At 37.6% G+C, this 18226-nt stretch overlaps 1 protein-coding gene across 8 annotated transcripts in view; it reads left to right on the top strand.

The window, feature by feature from the left end:
• Positions 1–18226, top strand: part of Cadm2 (cell adhesion molecule 2) — a 977017-nt gene that overhangs the window by 822318 nt on the left and 136473 nt on the right. The window lies entirely within an intron of this gene.

Here is an 18226-nt window from a genome sequence, read left to right as displayed (position 1 = left end):
TATTACTATCTTTACTATGAGGCAGCAAGATGGCTCAGTATGTACTAAGGTTTGGTATCAGGTCGGGTGACTGGGGTTTTTCCCAGGAATCCACAAGATGAGAAGAAAGAACCCACCCCTGCAAGTTTTCTTCTGAACTCTATGCGCACAGGAAGCCAGGAACAGACTGAGCATCCTCAGGCAACTAGGAGGAGGTTCTCCAAGCCCAACTCCACGGTGACACACTTCCTCCAACAAGGCCACAACTTCTAATCGTGTCACTCCCTGGGCCAAGCATATGCAAGCTCTCATACATGTGTAGAAGTCCTTCATTTTTGAGATTTTTGTCTTCTCATATAAAACTTCTATAATAATGTTTTCTTGCTACTGCTGCTGCAGATAACATACAAGATGAAATGCACAGAAATTGCTGCCAGGAGCAAAAGCTCACTAAACACATTTTAGATTTTAATCATTTCTATTCTTATTTCTACATTTAACAAATAATTGTTAAGGTATGGGAATCTCTAAATTGAAATTATAAATAAAGCAGGAATGACAGATGATTGTATAAACCTGTGGTCTCCCAGGCTCAAATACACGAATTAGCTGTAGTGTTTGTGCAAAGGTAGCAGATACCAGCCCTAATGTTTGGTAAATCAAAACCCCACAGGTACTCATTCATACACAGACATTTAGTAAATAATATCTAACCATTAAATAAACAGGGTTTAATAAATCCATCATTGGAATTGGACTAGGAATAACTTATAGGGCATTCTACAGAAAGGGATTTAATGTATCCCTGCAGTTAAGGTTAGTGGTTCAAATACTAATGAGATTTTATAGAAGGTATGCTTAGGGGATACAAGCAAAGAGGTAGGATTCAGATACGCTTTTGAAACTCTTCTAGTCTAGACTAGGTTTAGGAATGTATTCTCTGAGCTGTAGTGAAACTTACTTTTTCTAAAAGCTTTCAAGGGTAGAATGAAACCATCACAATTCCATCTAGCTCAGGGTTCCCTGCCCCTCCAGCCATTGACTCAGACACCCTTTTGGTGCCTCTGGGCAGAGCTACATCCAAACCACAGGTGTTGGCAGCAGCCTTTAATCTTCTGGGAAGTAGGGAAGTCTGAGTCTCTGCCATTTACTGTGCAAAAAGATGTGCACTGCCTTCTTAAATCATTCAGCGCCCTGAGAGCTGGCAGCTGCATTAAAGTTTTCATTCTATTTATATGCTTGGTAATTTGCAGTTTGAGCATTTCTTATTACCAAATCTTGAGATTTTCTTTTCTGGATAACTAGCTTTTACTTTAACGCATTAAGCAAAATTTGTGATAACCCTCAAGGACCCAGCATCCTTATGTAACCCCGCTCCATAAGTGTAGGAGGAAAACCTGAATTTAAAGTGAGGTAGCTGTTGTGATAATTTTACCATATATGGTATAAGAAGTCTGGCATGCATATCCATAGTTGCCTTTTGCACTATTAGAAGGGAAATTAACAAAAGTAAATCTGGAATAAGAAGGTAAGGTCTTCAAAAGAAAGAGTCAGGAAGATATTGTCGCGTCAGTCTTGAAGAAAATCAATACCTGTTTAAACAGTTTGAAGGAACCAAGTGCTAGAGAACTGTTAGTAAATTCTAGGAACATAGATACATCCCTTCAGCAATAAGAAAGCTGAAACCTCAGATTCACAGAGTCAGAAACATGAACTGCTGACCAACAGTGAACTTGAAGAAGCCTGTGAGGTTTACAAGGGAACTTTAGGTTTCTACAAAGACTTTGATTTAGTAATGGGAAAACCAGACTAGGCTTCAAAACCCACAGGATAGCAAATAGGTTTTGTTTTCGTTCACTAAGCTTGTGGTAATTTATTGCATGGCTGTAGGGGTAACAGATCTACCGAGGAATGGCCATGCTATTTCACACATCTGAAAGGAGGGTATTTTGAGATTTAGCCCTGAAATTTAGGGTTTGGAGTAGGAATATGAATGCTACAAGATTAGGAGATACCCAGCATGAAATGACAATGTACTAAAGAAATAAGAGTGGATTAATTTTTATAGTGATAGCAGTCTCCCCTTCCCATTCCCCCAGCAAAAGATTAGGCGCATTTCCAAGAACCCTACTTAGAAAGATTCTGATGATGGAGGTTATAAATTCGTGTACTGGACAGTAAGCATTTATAAGATCAGAATAAGAAATTAGTTCAATGATTGGTCATTTTTTAATTATTTAAAATCTAAGATAATTAGAAATTAGGTCAGTGATTGGTCACTATTTAATTATCTAAAATCTGAGGTTGAATTCATTGACTTGCATGCCCATCAAAGTTTGGCTTTGCAGAGTATTCTTGACCATTGCCAGTAACTTAGTGCATTCCTTACAACCTAACTGTTCCTATTTCGTCAACCTACTTGCATCCGATTTTCACCCAGAGTTTAAGGGGATTTTAGCTACATTTCCTTGTAAATCAAGCAAATAAACAATAAGAGTGGCAGTCAATTTTTGAATACATCCTGATTTTATTTGCACTTCTTAGTGTATGACTTGTTATTAGTTACACAAGTAACAGTGAACTGCTTAATGTTTTGCTATCTAAATGGAAATATTAGTCCATTTGGATTAACATAAACACAGATTGCAGTTTTTTTTTAAATTCCCCACGATTACTTGCCTTAGGACAGATGTACTAAACCAAATTCTTGCTATTTTTAAAGTATCACAATGTTTTAATAATATTAAAATATATTTACCGAATCCATAGTCTTGGAAGAAATAAAAACAATGTCTTAATAGGTGTTTAAGAAAGTTAAGAAGATGTTCCCAAATCCTTCATTTAGAAGACATCTTTGCTTTTTAATGAAATTCTTTAGAAAGTTAATTGTCTTATTTATTTACATCCCAAATGCTACCCCCTCCAGGTCCCTCCTCCCAGTCCCCCTTTGAAGAGTTTTCCCCCTCCCCTGCTCCTTGCTTTAACCTTTAAGAGGTATCCTACCTTATCCCCTGACTCTGGGGCATCATGTCGCTACAGGATTAGGCACATCCTCTCCCAACTGACAACAGACAAGGAGGACCAGTCAGTGTATGCTCTTTGGTTGGTGGCTCAGTCTTGGGGGCCATTGAGGGATACAGGTTAGTTGACACTGTTTATCTTCCTATGAGGTTGAAATCCCCTTTAGCTCCTTCAATCCTTGCCCTAACTCTTCCACAAGGGTCCCTGGCCTCCATCCCGTGCTTAACTGTGGGTATCTGTATGGTCTCAGCCAGCCGCTGGGTAGAGCTTCCCCGAGAACAGCCATGCTAGGCTCCTATCTGCAAGCACAACATAGCATCAGTAATAGTGGAGGGTTTTGTGAGATAGATCCGCCGGTCAGTCACCCCTTCAGTCTGCTCCGTTTTAGTCAATGCATCGCTCTTAGATGGGAGCAAGTTGTGTTCAAAAATATTTTAGGTATGTTGGTGTTCACATCCTTCTAATGGGGGCCCTGTCCCGCTACCGGAGGTGGTTCTTCAAGTCCCATCTCCCAGATGTTGGGTATTTTGACTAACATCACTCACATTGAATCCTGGGAGCTCTCACAATCTTATGTATCTAGGACTGCTTAGAAATTCCCCCTGCCACGAACCCTCAAGAGCTGAATATTTCCATTCATTCGACTAGCTCTCTGAGCCTCTCCCCTGTCTCTCTCCTCTCTGTTGTGTTTTAGAAAAAGATAAGAAAACAGGGATAAGTTTGGTGGAAACGCAGTGTGGTGTAAAGGAAAGGGATGACTCTGTGGGTCCATGCTGAGGCATCCCTTCCCTCTGAAGTACCAGCCACATGAAGGTATAGAGTTTCTTTAGGGCACTGGGAGGGGAGGGGAAGGAGTAGAGACAAAAAAAAGCAGAGAGAGAGAGAGAGAGAGAGAGAGAGGGGGGGGGGGGAGGGGGGGAGGGGAGGGGAGGGGAGGGGAGGGGAGGGGAGGGGAGGGGAGGGGAGGGGAGGGGAGGGGAGGGGAGGAGGCTGGCCATGATCAAGTGGAAAGAAAAGAGGAAGGGGAATGGGGATTCAGAGGGAAGTGAGTAAGAGATCAAGAGCAGACTAGAAGGGAAGGGAAGAGAGTGAGGAGAGGAGCAAGCCTTTCATAAGGAGTCAGGTAGACTTGGCTGTTGCCAGGTAACTGTTGGGCGGAGCCTAGACTAAATGCCAACACCCATACCTGATCCTGTCCCCCTTAATCCTCCCTCTCACCTCTCTCACCCTGATCTTTCCCTCTATCTGCCTCTTATGACTATTTTATCCCCCTTCTTAGTGGGATTTAAACATCCTCACTTGGGTCTTCCTTCTTGTTTTACTTCTTTGGGTCAGTGGGGGTGTATAATGGGTATTCTGCACTTTTTGTCTAATATCCATTTATCAGTGAGTACATACCATTCATGCCCTTTTGGGTCTGGATATGAACCTTTTAAATCTGTTCTTAATGAGCTATTATCTAAAATTAAATCAAAGTGCACTTCAGGATTTTAATGTTTCTGAGAATGATGCATTGACCTACATCTTAGAAATATTCTTTGGTCATATAATTACTTTTCTTTCCTCTTTATTCCTTCATTTTTCAATCAAACTTATATAGAGGATCAACTTTGAGAGATGATGGGTTAGGCATTCAATGTCACATTGATTTCAGAGTCTGCTTTTCATATAATGACTTAGTTAATGCTGGTTACCTAAATATTCTAATTTGAATTAGATATTAGGTTGTAAGCCAGGGATTGTGTCTTTATAAAGGTTGAAGAAAATAAATAAAACCTTTTTGTATCATTTGCATTAAATATATACATATCCACTTAAAGTATATTCATTTCAACTTCTAGACTACAACATCATAATTTGTTAATTTTAGGTTTTTTTGACAGTATGCATTCACAGTCTTTAGGAAGATACTCAGCTAGAGTGGTTGTGCTAATTTCTAAAGTTCAAATTATTTTTTTCCTGAGTTACCCTTTGGAAGTTCTTAAAACATTTGCATAATCTTGGTAATAAAATTATTCCATTAACTTATATAACTTAAGTTTAGGTTTCATTTAAATACTGAAGTAGTTGTGTATATTTTATGTGTTTGTTGTGTCTGTCAGCTGTGATATTTCAGTCTCACTGGTTGACTCCCCTCTTATTTTTTAATAGAGTTTTTCAGGGCATGGGGAGGGGAGTTAAGAGGGTCGTAGGGGCAGAGAAAGGCAGAGACAAAGAGATAGTAGAGAATTAGAAGAATTATAGGCTGGCCATGAGTGTGTAGAGAGAGAGGGGGGAAAGGAATGGGGAGAGAAAGAACAAAGGGGGAAGAAGGTAAGAGCAAGACAGAGCAAGAGCTGACTGACCTCTTTATTAAAGGTACATATTCTTTTTTCTTTGACTATCGTCAGTTTTGGTGATCACTTTTTGACTGTATTCCAAATATTGTTAGTTTTACCTTTTATACTTGGGAATATTATAAATCCTCTTTTACTTTTTATTTTAAATATATTTTATTAATTAAAGAGAAGAATCTTAAACTCTCCTCTGGCCAGTAACTTATAGTAAGTCTTTCACTACAATAAGTTCTCTTAATTTTCCTAGTTTGGTCTGCTAAAGTCTTTAAGTTCTAATATTTCTTTAATACTAATTTAGAATACTGCTGGACACCCCATAGTATAATGTAGGTCTTGCATAGCCGCCCATGTCTAAGCCCCTTGCAATATTCTGCTCATCTTTCACATGGCCTTTGCCACAGGCTCAGTTACTGCAGACGCGGTGACTAGTACTTACTCTGTTGTTAATAAGAGGTCGTAAAAGCATGTAGTACTCTCTGCACAGCTATCTTTGATCACGTGCCTGCCAAGGTGACTTGGCACTGGCAGAAGCTTCGCATCTCTCCCTCCTACGCCAGCTAGTACAACATAGATCCTTCCATGGGTGACATTCTGCCAAGCTTTTACCTCACAGACATGGCAGTGCTCAGCCCTTGTTTTTATCCCTCGTACATTGAAGCTTTAAATACTGGTTCCAAGTGAGAAGAAAATCCGGCCCTGTTACTTCAACAAGGCTCGAAGCAGCAGATGTTCTTGCGGTGTCCAGTGAAATAAAGATTAGCACTTGCAATAAAAAAAGTATTGTGATTCAATTTTGTCTGTTTGCTTATTTCCAAGACATATAATAAAGGAAGGTAATGAGTTAGAATGAAGTATATCTGTACCCACTTTGATTGACTATTGTCTATTTAATTTCAGCTAATTTTGAAGATTTAACATTCTGTGAGAAACAGCAATTTTTATCTATTGTGAGGGTTCGAAGTTCTAGTCCAACTTTAGTGAAATATAGAAATCTATACTTCCTTTTATAAATTATTTCTTTTATATTCAAAACTACAATTACATCATTTCTCCTTCCTCTCCTCCCTCAAACCCTCCCAGATACCCCTCCTTGCTCTCTTTCCTATTCTGAGTTCTTCTTTCATTAATTGTTGTTACATTTTATATGCATTTATGTATATACATATTCATAGGTATACATATATAAATACAGATGGCTCAGTGTGTATAATGTTACTTCTCACTCAAAAATATATTATTTTCGTCATTCTCAAGAAGAAACACCCTTGTCTCTTATCCCTGATACTGTCTGCTTTCTGGGATGTGGAGACACTTCTAAGTGGTCTTGCAGTCATGACAGTTTTGACTTGCTTTAGGACCAAAGTAGCAAGTCAGGGAGCTATGGATGTAATCCTCTGAAATCCCTAGGTATGGCACCCCTACCTTCCCAAAGGCCTTCCTATTTTGTCATAGTCATGAAAGTGCAATTGCATAGTATCTTGAATAGAGGACTGATGATTCCATGCCTGTTGTCTCCATCCTTCCTAATGAGTTAGAACAGGGTGAAGACAGGCCCAAAGCACATGCCACCAGTTCTTTCTAAACTTCATGGATTTTCTCAAACAATGGTTGTGGACAACAGCCAGTTTTTATAGACTTTAAGTGTATATGTTTGTGTGCAAATGTGATTATTATCTTGGAGAGAAAGCCTGTCATTCTAAAAGCCTTCCTAAATGTGACTTTTCAGTCATGGAATTTTTCAGTGTCTTCTATTTCTACTAATTTATCTTACCATAAGTGTAATCATCTCTTTATGTTTTTAATTCATTTGTAATATTTTGCTATTTTATAGAAGAAACATATTTTCTTGACAATTTAAAGTTATTTTCCCTCAATAAAGATTGAAATTATTTCACCATTTCTTCTTGTTGTAATATTAAGTAATTTTTAGATACTAATTTTTTTGAATTTTATATATAGAAAAATTGTGTATGACTTTTAAAGATTTAATGGTTGAATAGACTCTAAGATTTTATATACTTTTAGTTTACTTTAGTATTTTTCTCCTCAATTATATTGCCAATTTCATCTGCCCTTGTAACCTAGAGTTAAATAGATTAGACTTCATTTTTTGCTTCTTGCTTATATGAGATTTTTAATAACCAAATGCCTCCAGGCTGGAGAGGTGGCAATGTTAATTAAGCATACTGGCAGCTTGTCCAGAAAACCTGGGTTTGGTTTCAACATTAGCTCAAAGCTATAAGTATGTCCATTTCCAGAGAATCTGATGTTTCTTCTGACCTCATTTACACCAGGCACATATGTGGTCCACAGGTATAACATGCAGGCAGAGCATCCATACACATCTCAAAACACACAAATAGATCATTTAAAAATATACCTCATATATGAAGGATTGATGAGTTTTTAAATTAAGGATTAGCTAAAAGGTAATTTGGAATTACCCAGTGAGGGTATGGAGCGTTTGAATTTGATGAGGTAAAAGACAACAGGAAAAAGACATGTGTGAACAAGAGAGATGTCTCAGTGAATAGGAAAGATCTTGCTCTACAAGTGTAATAGTGAATCTCAGCATCCTGAGGTAAAATGAGAGGTGAAGTCAGGAAAATCACCCCAAAGTCACACACTACTCAGCTAGCTTGGTAATCCAGCAACAAACAAAAACAGTTTCTTAAATTATGTAGAAAATGTGACCAGCATCCAAACATTACTTCATATGTGTAATTATGTTTATACATACACATACACATGAACACACAACATTCACACACACCCCTAAACACATACACACATACACAAAACAAAATATAACTCTCAAATCACCCCCCTCCCATGTATCTCTTAGTTAAAGAATTAAACCTGACAATCATTACAGGGTAAATGGAGAGAAACTAAAATGAAAGATGGGTCAAATTGATCTAAAATAAAAGGAAAATATTTAGCACTAACCAAAAATAAGAAAATGAAAATATATCGAAATTGAACTGTTTTACATAAATCTTGCTTATATGCATTTGGTCTACAGATACGCCCATGGTTAACCATCTCTGAATTTTTACTCTTCTAATATAGGATACAATCATTTTGTGAGACTATCCTCTAATGACATCTTCAGTTTTGGAGAAGAATGATAATTAGATTGAAGAGAGATCTACTATAAAGAAAAAAAAGCCAGAAGTGGCTTCCAAATCACTCATACACTTGGAGTGAGTAACTTACCACAGGGAAAGAAGGCTTTACCTGGCTTAGTATGCTTATTATTTTAATTAATTCAAAAGGTACATAGTAAGCATCCATGATAGTCTGGACAGTATCCTCAATTTGCAATATACACATTATAGGCAAATCTCAAAACATACTCAAAAAACCAAACAAAGATCAGAAAAGAGACGATAATGTGAAAGAGAAATAGAAAAAATTAAAAATTGAAGAGGGAAGCAAAATTCAAATTTCATTGTAAGCTTAGTCAATCTACCTTAAGGTATAGGTTAGTCTAATTGTGTAACCGGTGTATTCAAAAAGAAAAGGGGCACAGAAATCCTGGAAACTTTTCTTGGAAGAGGTGTCAAGTAGAAGCCAGTGCTTCATATGCAGCTTCTTGGTTAATAGCTTAAAAGTTGCTCTGAAGTTGAACTGGATATTCTGACTGAATGGAGCAAAGGGAACAGAATTACAGCCACAACGATCTTCCCTAAAGCATAAGGAATTCATATACAGAGAAGCCTCATGGTATTCTAGCTCATTTTAATATCTGAAATTGTTAGACTTTCACTTCTCTTTTAGTCATTGCTTCTTGTTGAATCATGCCTTCTCAGTACAGTGGCAAAATATGGCATCTGCAGAACCCATTCTGGAATGGACATATGTGTATGTGTGTTCAAGTATGTTTAAAGTTTTAGTTTCTTTGAGCTCTTCAACTGTTTCAGTTAGGATTATGGTGTATGATGATAGATCTTGGATATAAGATAATTAGTTAACATTGTTTATACTTGCTGATAAGATTTGATTTTCTTGGTCAGGTATCTCTACAGGAGAAGTACTAACTACTCACAATGAAACACAATGGAACCTGACAAGTGATGGGCAAAGAGTGCCTAGAAAATAAGCTATTAAAGAGCAACCATCCTACGTATGTCGGGCGTTGTGAACTTACATTTATTGAGAGTACACATGGTAGTGCAAAATGAAACCCAGCTTTACACTCGTGAATGATTTTAAATGCTTAGAACTTCTTTTAGAAACTTTTAGAGTGTACAAGATTAAGAAATCCTACATAAAACACTTTTTATCTTAAAATTTATTTCTATTTTTTACCTCTATTTTGGAAAGAATAAACCAAGCAGGATACAGCCGCATAGGTTGCAAATTACTAAGTCAAAATGAACAGATAAAGTGACTATTGATGTCATAAGCTCATTATACAAATATAAGTGTAAGTGTAGGTAGTGTCACTGTTTCTATGAGACTGTTTTCAAAACAGGGTATGTTTTTAAAAAGAGTTTATCTTGACAAAGTGCTACTCTGTCTCCTAGGTATCCTTAGCCAATAATTAAGGGATTTCTAAGTTAATATTTCCCCTAATATCTATATTTCATACTGCCTTAAAAGATTTTTCCACGTGTTTAATGAATTCATTAGACAAAATTGATCTGAGGCATTATTTTCATAATTTTTGAAACCATTAACTGCTTACTGGATGCTTCTAGACTGAGCAATAGTTCTCAACCCTCTAAAGAGCTGAAAACTCAATCTGGGTTAAAGAAATTGCATATGGCATTATGTTACTCTGACAATGTAGGTCCGTTGTTTGGGTTCATATTCTCAGTAATAAACTTTAAGAATGACTCAAAGCTGGCATGGTGAATATATCTTTAAAGAAGCACAGGAGGCAGCAGTAAGATTATTTCTGGTTTTGAGGCCAGTCTCATCTACAGAGCAAGTTGCAAATCAGCCAGAGCTACACAGAGAAAACTGTTTCAAAAAGAAACCAAATCTTGATAGACAGACAGACAGACAGACAGACAGACAGACAGACAGACACATACATACATACATACATACATACATACATACATACATACATACATACATAGACAGACATCTTGCAGACAAGATGGAGGAATGGAAGAGTCATTTGTATGCAGTCACATAGCAGAAATGTGGATGGATGCATCAAAGGGGGAAAAAGCAAAAAGATCAAAGTATCAGGGAAAAATATTCTCACATATGAACAAACATCTGAAAGAAAGAAGAAATAACAAAGGGGAAAGTTGTTCTCTTCTAAGTAGAGAAAAGTTGGATGTCTGGGAAAGAAACATACATTATCATAATAAAGGGACAATTACTCCTTCTTGGGTTTAGCTCAGTGAGTCTTCTTGGGGATTAAGTCCCAGGTTATTGATAAGTTTATCTGGAATAACTCTTCTGTTTTGAGTGTTAGGTCTCAGTTCAGGCCAAGATAGAATTTAGATTTTATTCTTTTGACCAGAAGGAAATAGCTTTTCCTTATAGGATTTCAAAAAAAAATGCCAGACATCCGACATCCTCCAAGACAACCATACCCTCTCTACATACCAAAGACCCAAAGATAGAATCATCACATTCTAGAAAATACATGAGATCTAATCTTGAGCACTTTTCTAGAAAATATTAGTCTCTACACTGGAGTTTAAATCACGTGCTTATATTCAGCCTCTAAAGAAGGATGCTCATTTAAAATGTGACTAAAATAAAAACCAAAGCTCCCTTCTAACATTCCTGAACTCCACCAAAGACATTCTGAACCCACTGCTGCTGCTCCTGGCCCTGACTACCCATCCTTTTCACAGCTTTGCGCTTACCAGTTACATGCAGAAAGTGACCTAGAGTTGAATTGGAAAATTTCAAAGATGACTTTAATCCTGATAGGGTCTTCTAAAACGAGTCATACAGTTCTTAGGGGTTCTCTAGAGTCCTAAGTCTCAATAGTTATTTAAATGCTACTGTTTTCACTCTAGCCGGAAATCAACCAGGTGTGATATTTTTGACAGAGTCGGACTTGACTTATAGCTCATTTTTTCTTCTCAATGGATTTTCACATGTCCAAAAATATTAGGTAAACTATCATAAAACATAATTCTACTGAAAATATAGCAATTTACATTAGTCAAATTATTGTAGAAACAAAAAAAACCCAAAATAAGTTTATTAGCAGCTTGCTTATATAAATATTTTCACATTTAAAAGTGAGAAATCACCACCAGTTTCTGTGCATTGTTCTCTCTTTCCTTGTCCGTGGACTTTTACTACTAAATCAGAGGAACTATTATCAGTTAATTAACATGTGCTTAAAGTAATTGGGCTGTCAAATTTAATATTTTTGGCCCAGAGGCAAAAGAGTTTCCAAGTCCTCACTCTTAAACAAATGATTATACTGAGTACAGCCATATTTGATTTCCAAACAAAAATTCATGTAGCTGGTACTTGTAGCACTCATATTAGTAATACAATTCATTCCGCAACACTTTCAAACAATATTGTATATTCTAGTTACCAGCCCAACCCATGATTTTTTTTATTTCTCTCCTATTCATGTAAGTGCTTCTTTCTTCCTGAAATTTCCTGAATTTATTAGTTTTTGGGTTTTTTTTTCAGTATTCCACAGAGTTTAACTATGGTCATCTATGTGATCCGGAATTTGGAATCACCATCAGAGTCTGGTGGACTCACTATGCCTTGATCTCACTAGGAATCGGTTGGTTGCCAACAGAGCAAGTGAAAGTGGTAAAGTCACATGAGTCCCTTCTCTCTAAAGAGCTGACTGTTAGGGTTGTCCAACTGGTGCTTGGTGCCAATAGTGAGCTCATAATTGCTATGGAGATATCATGCTTAGAAGATGGCATTTCTCAACCCTCCTCCCTACCTTCTGGCTTTAACATAAATTCTGTACCCAATTCTGCAAGGTTCCCTGAGCTTGAAGGGGCTAACGTTAGTGTTTTATACAGGACTGGGCCCTGAATCCTTCCATGGTTTCAGCGTCATGTACAGCCAAGAATCTTTGCACTCACCTCAATTTACTACGAGAAACCAGGGAAAAAAATGACAAACACGTATTAACTTTCCACTGGTCAAGATAAATTGAACGCAAGATTTAAAAATAAATATATAAAGAACACTTTTCCATCAGTCCTCTCTGGAACTTATTTCTCTAACAGGGTAATTTAGTTTCAGGAATCTATCTTTCTCAAGAGAACCTTTAATCTCATGTGCTAATTAATGGCTATGGCAAAATCAGGATTTAATTGGCTCCTTTGTAGAAGTTGAATCTGATGAGGGTTGTAAACTCCATTTCTTATAGAATGGAGCATTCCTAATGTGCTTTTTCTGGAGAGTTCCTCTTCAAGATATTTTCAAGTAAATCGGAGCAACTAGTTTCAATTTTGAAATTGTGTTATGTGAGACTGGGTCTCAGTTGGTCTCTGTATTTTGCTTGGATAGTGTTTGAAGTTGGTTTAGAATGAAAACTTCCAAGTGCAGGCCGACAGGAGCCGGATGTAGATTGCTCCTGAGAGACACAGCCAGAATACATCAAATACAGAGGTGAATGCCAGCAGCAAACCACTGAACTGAGAATAGGACCCCCGTTGAAGGAATCAGAGAAAGAACTGGAAGAGCTTGAAGGGGCTCAAGACCCCTTATGAACAACAATGCCAACCAACCAGAGCTTCCAGGGACTAAGCCACTACCTAAAGACTATACATGGACTGACCCTGGACTCTGACCTCATAGGTAGCAATGAATATCCTAGTAAGAGCACCAGTGGAAGGGGAAGCCCTGGGTCCTGCTAAGACTGAACCCCCAGTGAACTAGATTGTTGGGGGGAGGGCGGTAATAGGGGGAGGATGGGGAGGGGAACACCCATATAGAAGGGGAGGGGAGGGGTTAGGGGGATGTTGGCCTGGAAACCGGGAAAGGGAATAACATTCGAAATGTAAATAAGAAATACTCAAGTTAATAAAGAAAAAATGAAAACTTCCTCTTGAACAATAGAAAATGAAAAGGGTATTTGATTGCTTAACATTAGCATAAGAATGAAGCAAATCTTAATATTCCTAGTTTCAAATTTTAAACTTTATATTATTAAGTGAGCCATACAGTTATTTTTTCCAAAGGCCTATTAGCAATTAACAACTGTAGGGAGGGAGAGTGTCATTTTCTTTAGCTGTGTAGCCACTAATAAGTTGCTCATGCTCAAGTAAATAACCTTTCACCCACTCGGAGGCAAGGAAATCTAATTAAACTCAGTAGATCAGTATAAAATCAAAGGAAGACTTATTTGGGAAGTAAAAGGGTTTCAAGGGGAGAGGAAAGAAAATGAAAAAAAAGAATTGTGGTGAGTTAGAACAATATTCATTATATACAAGTATTAAATTTTCCAAAACATTTAAAATGAAAATTGGTTATTCCAAAAGTGAAGTTTGAAGTTTTAGAAAATGTGAACTATAGAATCATAGAATCATATAACCATATCCATCAACATCTCCATGCTGACTTCTAGGTTCTGACAGTAAAGACAAGTCTCAGTCACGTCTGTACATTCTGCTTCTGCGTAGTAACAAAGAATGTATCCTGTTTACTTCTAGGATATCAAACCATATTTGTATTGTGAGAAACATTTAGACTGTATAACTTGATTTTCTAATTGAGATTAGATCCATCAAAAATTACTTTCACATATCCTGTAGATAATCTAATAAATCTTATCTATTAAATGTATGACTATATGAGGTTCATACTGAGTCCTGCTGATCTGTTGATAACTAGAGGATGTAAGGCTGAAAGAGAAGAGGCTCTTTCAGATCATGCATATTTCTGATCAGGGATCTCCAAAAGGTGGAAAAGACAACACTCTCCACATGGAGAGGCTATGTAAGGCCTGCTTTGTTCCCAGTGTGACCTATTAGTTCTTCGAGGTAGGAAAAGAGACTTGTCCAATTTAAGTTGCTGGCTGGGATGGAGGTCTACATCAGAATTCAGGATAATGAATTATCTTCACAAAAGTAGAAGTACCTCATTTTTATGACTGTCTGAAGGGTATCCAAACCACAAAAATGAGGAAAGCATATGAATCAGAACAGGTCAGACAGAACTGCTTAGGGTGTGTTGAAACACTGCTGAGACAAGGATCTTTTCTTAGGAACTTCCCTCAAGATAATTTTCTTTCTGAAACTCCAGTATTGATCAGAATGCAGACAGAGAGGTGGGTAGCAAACTACTATAAGCCAAGTAAAGGCAGCTATGACGAGGTCTCTTGAAAACTGGTATTTTATGGGGGGGAATGAATGTTTAAAAGACTGAGTCTTGTTTTGTCTCCTAGATAGTATAACTCAGCATGTAAAATGCATTTATTTTGGGTTCACACTCTCTACATTATTCTCCTCTGTGGTTCTTTCCAATCTTTATTCTTAGACAGAAAATCTTGCTTTCTGAATATATGGAGATTACCATTCCACAGTCAATGGTCAAAGAGCACATTCACAATATGTGATGTCAATGTGTTGATTAACTTCTTATACTTGAAAATGTTTTCTCTGAACCATCAGAGAATGTTCAGGCTCCACCCTGCCTTCTGTGATGTATGACTTACTTAAAAATAAAATGTTTACTCCTACATGCCTTTTATTGATTGGGTTGTTTGGTTTTTGGTGGTTGGCTTCTTGAGTTCTTTATATATTTTGGATATTAGCCTTCTATTAGATGTGGGGTAAGTGAAGACTTTTTTCTAATCTGCAGGTTGCCAGTTCGTCCTATTGGCTATGGCCTATGCCTTACAGAAGCTGTCCAGTTTCATGAGGTCCCATTTATGAAGTCTTGATCTTGAAGCCTGAGCCATTGGAGTTCTGTTTAGGAAATTTTCTTCTGTGTCAATGAATTTGAGGGCCTTTCCCATTTTCTCTTCTATTAGATTCAGTGTACCTGGTTTTATATTGAGGTCCTTGATTCACTTGGACTTGACCTTTGTGCAAGGTGACAATTATGGATCTATTTTTATTTTCTACATACAGACAGTCACTTAGACCAGTTCCATTTTTTGAAGATGCTTGTTTTTTCCATTTATACTTTTGGCTTCTTTGTCAAAGATCAAGTGTCTCTAAGTGTGTGGTTTTATTGTAGGGTCTTTAATTTTATTCCATTGATAAACGAGTCTGTCTCTATACCATTCCCATGCAGTTTTCATCACTATTGCTCTGTAGTAGAGCTTGAGGTCAGGGATAGTGATTCCTTCAGTAGTTCTTTTATTGTTAAGAATTGTTTTCGCTTTTCTGGGTTTTTTACTTTTCCAGATGAATTTGAGAATTGCTCTTTCCATGTCTTTGAAGAATTGTGTTGGAGATTGCATTGAATCTGTAGATCGCTTTTTGATAGGATGTCCATATTTACTATGTTGATTCTGCCAATCCATGAGCATGGGAGAGCTCTTCGTTTTCTGAGATCTTCAATTTCTTTCTTAAGAGTCTTGAAGTTATTGTCATATAGACCTTTCATTTGTTTAGTCAGAGTTACCCCAAGATAATTTATTTTATTTGTGACTATTTGTGAAGGGTGTTGTTTCCCTAATTTCTTTCTCAGTCCTTTTATCATTTGTTTACAAAAAGGTTAGTGATTTATTTGAGTTAATTTTATATCCAGCCACTTTGGTGTAGTTGTTTATCAGTTCTCTGGTAGAATTTTTGGGGTCGCTTATGTATATTATCATAGCATCTGCAAATAGTGATACCTTGACTTCTTCCTTGCCAATTTGTATCCCCTTTATCTCCGTTTGTTGTCTTATTGCATTAGCTACAACTTTGAGTAGTATATTGAAAAGATATGGGGATACTGGGCATCCTTGTCTTTTCCCTTATTTTAGGGATTGCTTCAAGTATTTCTCCATCTAATTTGATATTGGCTGTTGGTTTGCTGTGCTTACTTTTATTATGTGTAGTCATGAGTCTTTAATTCCTGATCTCTCCAATGCTTTTGACATGAAGGGGTGTTGTCTTTTGTTGAATGCTTTTCCAGCATCTAAGGAGATGATCATGTGATCAATCAGAATAGTGTAGATCAAAAACTCAGGTGACAGCACATGTTGGCAAGGATGTGGAGAAAAAGGAACATTCCTCCATTGCTGCTGGAATTGCAAACTGGTACAAACCACTCTAGAAATCAATCTGGAAGTTCCTCAGAAAATTGGAGATAGAACTACCTAAAGACCTAGCTGTACCACTCTTGGGCATTTACCCAAAATATGCTTCAACACGCCAAAGGGCCATGTGTTCCACTATGGTCATAGCAGCCTTATTTGTGATAAGCAGAAGCTGGAAACAACCCAGATGTTCCACAACAGAAGAATAGATACAGAAAATGTGGTCTATTTACACAATGGAATACTACTCAGCTATTAAGAATGAGGACATCATGAATTTTGAATGCAGATGGATGGAACTAGAAAATACCATTCTGAGTGAGGTAGTTCAGACCGAAAACGACATGGATGGTGTATACTCACTAATAAGCAGATGTTAGCCAAAAAGTAAAAAGACGTGGCATCAAGTAGAGGGTTGGGTTGTCATCCCACATCCAAAGCTCTGACCCATAATTGATTCTGCCTGAGAGAACTGCAGGAACAAAAATGAAGAAGAGCCTGAGGAAAATGACGTTCAGTGACAGGCCCAAATTGAGATCCAGCTCAGGAGTAGGCCACAAGGCCTAACACTATTACTGATGCTATGGTGTGCTTATAAACAAGGGCCTATCATGATTGCCCCCAAAAGGCCCAACACGTAGCTGAAAGAGTCAGATGCAGATATTTACACCCAATCAATGGACAGAAGCTGTTGACTCCTATGGCTGAACTAGGGAAAAGCTGGAAGAATCTGAGGAGGAGGGCTTCCCTATAGGAAGACCAGCAATCTCAACTAATCTGGATCCCTGGGATCTCTCAGACACTGAGACAACAACCAAGCAGCATACACCAGCTGAGATGAGTCTCCCAACACACATACAGCAGAGGACTGCTGGGTCTGGTTCAGTCAGAGAAGATGCACCCAACTCTCGAAATTTGAGAAATTTGGGACCCCAGAAAGAGGACAGATCTTGTGGGGTTTGGGAGGACATCTTCTTGGAGAGGGGGAGGAAGGAGGTGTGGGATGTGGAACAGTAGGAGGGTGGACCCAGAAGCTGATAAAGTCCAGACTGGACTGTCAAAAAATATTAAAGAATAAAAAAGAAAAAGAGGAAGTGAAGAAGAAGAAGAAGAAGAAGAAGAAGAAGAAGAAGAAGAAGAGGAGGAGGAGGAGGAGGAGGAGGAGGAGGAGCAGGAGGAGGAGGAGAAAGAAAAAAGAACAACAACAACAAAATATATAATGTTTAAAATATGAAAACAGAATGGCAAGGTAATTGTTGAGACAAGGGAATACAAACTCTAAATATAGAATATGCAAGAAAATGACATGGAGAAAAATAATTAAGTCACACAGTGGAAAGAAAATTTATATTGGCTTTATAACTCTGTACATTATTACTTATTTGCAAAAACATAATAATATTAGGGGTTAAGGATGACACAATCGATATTGGTTCATGACCTTCAAGAATTATGAATTGAGTTCAAATTCTCAGCATCCATGTAAAAAAGCTGGCATTATACATAGTCTGTAACTCAGACATGGAGGGGTGGAGATCAGTGAATCATGGGAGCTTATTAGCCAGGCAGTACAACCTAAATAGCAAGTTTTCAGAAGACCGAGAAATTCTATTTAAGACTTTAACATTGAAAGTGGCAGAGGAAAACACCAAATTCTGAGCACAGTGAGCTTTTGCACCAATACATTCATGTGTGTTTAACATATGAGAGAGAGAGAGAGAGAGAG

Source organism: Rattus norvegicus, chromosome 11 (genome assembly GCF_021556685.1).
Source record: "Rattus norvegicus strain SHRSP/BbbUtx chromosome 11, alternate assembly SHRSP_T2T, whole genome shotgun sequence".
Lineage (NCBI taxonomy): Eukaryota > Metazoa > Chordata > Mammalia > Rodentia > Muridae > Rattus > Rattus norvegicus.
The sequence above is the reverse complement of the archived record's forward strand: the minus strand, read 5'-3'. Positions and strand labels throughout refer to the sequence as shown.